This window comes from Sturnira hondurensis, unplaced genomic scaffold (genome assembly GCF_014824575.4).
Source record: "Sturnira hondurensis isolate 20B ecotype Veracruz unplaced genomic scaffold, ASM1482457v3 Scaffold0002039, whole genome shotgun sequence".
Taxonomy (NCBI): Eukaryota; Metazoa; Chordata; class Mammalia; order Chiroptera; family Phyllostomidae; genus Sturnira; species Sturnira hondurensis.
The window spans coordinates 5071183-5077182 of NW_028074670.1; the positions used below are offsets into that span (position 1 = coordinate 5071183).

The 6000-nt window shown below is 33.7% G+C and overlaps 1 non-coding gene across 1 annotated transcript; it reads left to right on the forward strand.

Moving 5' to 3' along the window:
• Positions 1 to 696: 696 nt before the first annotated feature.
• Positions 697 to 798, forward strand: LOC118982757 (U6 spliceosomal RNA). Its single transcript, XR_005065597.1, has one exon. It is a non-coding gene; the product is annotated as a U6 spliceosomal RNA (small nuclear RNA).
• Positions 799 to 6000: the final 5202 nt, after the last annotated feature.

Sequence of the window (6000 nt, forward strand, 5' to 3'; positions counted from 1 at the left end):
GTATATTGCTCAGGTATTTGTATGAAGACCCTCAAATAGAATTTGTATGATGTCTTTCTCATTATTAGACTGGTGTGATGTGTTTTGGAGACGAAGACCACAGGGATATTGCCATTTTTATCACATTAAATCAAGAGCACATTCTATTATAATGTGGATACTAACATTGATCATTTGACCTGAGATATCGTTTGTCAAGTCTCCACTGTAAAATTACCATCTTTTTCCTGTCTTTCCATACTATTCCCTTCAGAGGGAAGTCACTGTGTGCAACTCACACTTAGGGAATGAGGACTCATGCTCTGTCATCTTCAGGGCAGAACATCCACACAAATTATTTTGAATTGTTTTGCACGGAGATTTGCCTACTCTCTTCCATTTATTTTCAGTTATTTAATTATATTGTTATGGACCCATGGGTATTTATTATCTTCATTGAGTTAGAATCCAATACTCCTTTATTTATCTTGTTGCTCAAAACATTCTAGAATTGGCCCATTGGGATTTCTTTTATCTGGTCTCTCTCTTCAATGTATGCTGCTGTCACTCCATGTGTGTTTTTCACTTTCCCTTCTTTCTAGCACTAGAAGTTGGCATGAGCTAATGTTGTAGAGTTACTGTTCCAGTCCTTGAATCAGCCGCTTTTCCACAGAACCTAAGTTCTTCTCATTTCAGAATATTAAAAATCAAGGCCTGGTTCTCACTTCAGCAACATGTACTAAAATTGGAATGATACAAAGATTAGCATGGTCTCTGCACAAGGATGACATGTAAATGTGATTTGCTCCATATATTTTTAAAGCAAAAAAAAAGAGATGTGAATGTCAGGTGTGCTCATTATTGCTATGGTGTTGTTATTCTATGCCTCTCACATAAATGCTGATAGAACATAAAATATGCTTGCTAATATTAATTTCTTTAAATACAAATATTTATAAATATTTGCCTATTTATTTATCTGTATCTATATTAAGCTAAACATGAGCTCATGCTGAAACTTCATCTTGAATACATTACCACATGGCTTATTCTAGCCTCCTCCCCATCCCATTTCAAAAGGGATAACTCTGCTCCCCACCCTGTGCCATTTATTTCCTTAATTGTTCAATTCCAGCATTCATGTATAATGGTATTAAAATTGTTAATCCACACTCCACAGGAAATAATCTTATTCACTAAAGTATAGTGAATACGTACAACTTCTTTTGCCTTTGTTATTATTGACTCCATTTGTTTCCAGTTACTCAAAATTACTAAAGCCAGCAACTAACACTGAACCTCCTTTAGTGAGGTTGTCTTATTCATTTGAAATACATAGATTCTTTATTACATTGTGCATTTCCCATGGGAATGGGAAAAGTTGCATATATAGTCCTTCTGCTGAGAAGTTCTATGTGTTTTGACAAATGTTGTATGCTTTGCATTCACCATTACAGAGTCATACAATTAGTTTCACTGCTTTAAAAAGCCCCTCTCTGAGTATCGCCCAGTTAACTCCTCCTCTACTATCCCAAACCCATAGCAACTATTGATCTGCTTGCTGTCTTTATAGTTTTTTCCGTTCCAGAATGTCATATAATTGAAATCATAAAGCGTACAGCCTGTTCACTTAAAAATATTTATTTCAGATTCATTTATTTATTTTCTGGGCTTAATAGCTTATTTTTATTGATGAATAATATTTTATTTTATAGGAGTATCACAATTTATTTATCCATTCACATATTAAAAGACATATTGATTACTTCTAGTTTTTGGCAAGTATAAATAAAGCTGTGAAAAACATTCATGTGCAGGTTATTATGTGGACAAAATGTTCCTAAAATTTTAGATAAATAGTTGGGACAGTGATTGCTCAATCTTTAGTAAGATTATATTAGTTTTATAAAAAATTGCAAAACCATCTCTGTCTTCCACTTTGGATGTAGCATTTTGCATTCCCACCAGCAAGGAGTTCCTGCTTGCAGGCATCTGCTACTTTGTATTGTTACATATCTTGATCTGAGTCATTTTAATAGATTTGTAGTTGTATCTCATTTTTGTTACCTTTGCCATTTTCTGATGTTGAACATCTTTTCATAATTAGACTATTATTGGAAGAAATTGGAACATATTTCCTATTTGTATTTCTTATTGCTGTGGTACATGTGATATTATATATTTATCTTAATATTGGGTTCTTCTTATTATTGCTGAGTTATAAGAGTTATTTGTACATTTTGCAAACGAGTCTCTTATCTTGTACTTTTTCCAGTCTGCAACTTATAATTTCCACTGCCTTAACAGTCTTTTGCAGACAAGAAAATTTTAATTCAAAGAAGGCCAGCTTAACATTATTTTCTTTCATGAGGCATGCTACAAGACAAACATCGACATTTTTAAAAACTTATCAACAAAATCAAAGTCTTGTATATTTTCTGTTTTTCAACAAGTTTTATGATTGTGCATTTAGGATTTGTTCCATTTTCAGTTAACTTTTATGTAAGGTATAGGGTCTATATCAAAAATTTAGCCCTGGCTGGTGTAGCTCAGTGGATTGAGCACGGGCCTGTGAACCACAAGAACGCGGTTCAATTCCCAGTCAGGGCACATGCCTGGGTTGCACGCCAGTTCCCAGTTCCCAGTACCCAGCAGGGGATGAATGAGAGGCAACCATACATTAATATTTCTCTCTCTCTCTCTCCTTCCCTTCCCCTCTAAGATAAATAAATAAAATCTTTAAAAATTTTTAAATAAGGCCTGTACATGAAAAACTATAGAAAAGTGAAGTAACAAAGTGAGGAAGATACAAATAAATGGAAGCATATACTATGGTCATGGATTGAAAGAGTTAACATCATTGAAATATTCATGGTACCCAAAGCAATCTATAGATTCAGCACAATTCCTATTAAAATACTAATGGCATATTTAACAGGTCCAGAACAAATATTTTGTATATTTATATGGAACAGAAAAGACCCCAAATAGCCTCAGCAATCTGGAGAAAAAAATGAATGAAGTTAGAGGGATCAAAATACCTGATATTAAACTATAGTAGAAGTCCACTGCAATCAAAACAGCCTGACATTGGCATAGAAGAGACACATAGATCAATGGAAGTGAATAGAGAGCCCAGAAATAAATCCATGTATCTACGGTCAATTAATATTACACAAAGGGGCACAAGCATAACATGGGGTAAAAATAAACTCTTCAAGAAATTGTGTTGAGAGAACTGGATGGGCACATGCAAAAAAAATGGAGCTAGACCACCAAATTACACCATATATCAGGATAAACTTGACATGGATAAAAGACTTAAATACAAGCAGTGACACCACAAAAGTCCTAGAGGAAAAAACATAGTAAAATTTCAGCTATTTCGTGTTGCAATATTTTGGCTGATATCTCTCCTAGGACAGGTAAATAAAGAAAAGGTAAATGAATGAGACTGTATAAAATTAAAAAACTTCTGCACAGCTAACAAAACTATCATCAAAATGAAAAGAGGAACAACCATAAGGTAGAACATATTTGCCAATGATGTATCAGACAAGGGTTTGATCGCCAAAATGTATAAAAAGACTCACATAACTCAGTATCAGGGAGACAAACAATTAAAAATGTCCAAAGGACCTGAATAGAAACTTCTCCAGGGAGGACATACAGATGGCCCATGAACATATGAAAAAAATACTCAACATCATCAGCCATCAGAGAGATGCAAATTAAAACCACAATGAGATAATATTGACTTTTATCTGCCTATCATTATAAATCAACAATAAATGCTGGCAAAGATGTGGAGAAAAGGGAATTCTAGTGCACTTTTGGTGGGAATGCAGACTGGTGCAGCCACCGTGGAGAACAGTGTGGATTCTCTTAAAAAAATTAAAAATGGAACTTTCTTTGGACCCAGTGATTCCACTTCTGGGAATTATACCCTGAGAATCCTGAAACACCAATACAAAAGAACCTATGCACCCCAACGTTCATAGCAGCACTATTTACAACAGCCAGATGTTGAAAATAGCCTAAGTGCAGATCAGGAGATAAGTGGATTAAAAAATATGTGGTACATTTACACAATGGAATACTATTCAGTAGAAAGAAAGATGCAGCTTCTACCTTTTGTGGCAGCACGTTTTGAACTGGAGACTATCATGCTGAGTGAAACAAGGCAGGTGGTGAAAGACAAATATCATATGATCTCACTTATAAGAGGAATCTACTGAGCAAAATAATCTAATGAGGAAAATAGAACCAGAGACATCAAAATGTGGAGCAGATTGACAACTGCCAGAGCCAAAGGGGGAAGGGGAAAATGGTGGAAAGAAAGGGAAGAGATTAGTCAAAGAACATGCATGAATGGCCCGTGGACATGAACAATAGTGTGTGGATTGACTGTGGGAGGGGAGGGTGGGTTGGATGGAGAAGGGCACAGGGTAATAATTGGGGCATCTATAAGAGAATAATCAATAATAAAAAATTAATTGATTGTTTATTTTTGCATTTGAGTGTTCAGTTATTCCCAAACCATTTTTTGAAAAGACAATCCTTTCTTCATTGAATTGTCTTTGCATCATTGTCAAAAATATGTGGTCTACATGTGCATGAGGCTTTTTCTTGACTCTGTAGTTTTGTTTCATTGATTTATCATTTCACCAACACCATGAGTCTTCAGTATTCTACATTTATAGTGTGTCTTCACATTGAGTTGTATGAGTCTTTCACTTTGTTCTATTTTTTGTGTTGACTATTCTAGTTTTTTTTACCTTGAATTTAAATTTTGTAAAAACCTAGCTCATATCTACAATATAGCTTATTTAGACTAAGTTTGAGACTGTGTTGAATATTTAGGTCAAATTGGAAATAACTGACATCTTAAATGTATTGAATCTTCTAAACCATGAACACAGAATATCCTTCCACTAATATAGAAAATCTTTGATTTCTTTGATCAGAGTTTTGTAATGTTCTGCATAAAGATCCTATACATATTTTGTTAGATATAAACTTAGATATATCATTGCTTGGTGCTGTTGTAAATGTTACTATTTTTCTTATTTATTTCATATCCCAGTTGTTACCTGTTGGTATTTAGGAAATACACTGACTTGTATAGTAGCTTGTATCTTGCAACCTTGCTACACACATTTATTAGTTCCAGGAGGTTTTTTGTGAATTCTAGACTTTTCCACAAAGACAAAATTTTATCTGCAAATGGCTTTATTTAATTCTTTGCATTCCATATATCTTTTCTTTCTGCTTGTTTTAATGCTCTATCTGGGGTTTTCAGTAGGATGTTTAGTAGAATGGTGATGGAGAACTTACTCATCTTGTATTCAATTTCATGCACAAAACTCTCTAGTTTCTGCCATTAAATATAATTGTCACTGTAGAGGATTTCAAAGATGCTCCTGAACAAATTCAAATATTAATAGTTTCACTCTATTTCTAGTCTCCTGAGAATTGTTATCATTAATGGGTATTGAATTTTTCAAAAGATTTTTTTCATTATGTCAGTTGCTAAACATCATATAATCTGGTTTCTTTATATTGAATTAAGTTGATTTTTTAACCATTTTTTTCATTTCTTGAATTTCACTTGCTTGTGGTGGTTTATAATTGTTTTACATTGCTGAATTCAATTTACTAATACTTCTTTGAGGATTTTTATCTCTCTAATTATTGGACTTCTTCATCTACATATCTGTTTTTTACAATATTTTTATCTAGTTTTGCATTAGGATAATTCTAACTTCACATGATGAATTAAGAAGTATTCTCTCTGGGTTCTTCTTTTTTTCCCCCCCTGGAGAAGACTGCAAGGAAATTGAGTTCCATTCCCTACTTAAGTAGTTGGTATAAGTCACAGGTGAAACTAACTGATTCTTTCAATTTTGTTTTTATTATTCATTCAAATTCTTTAAGAGATGTAGAGCAATCCTGCCTATTTATCCCTGTATAAAATTTGGTAGCTGTTTCTTTTAGGGAATTGGTCCAGTTCATCTAAAT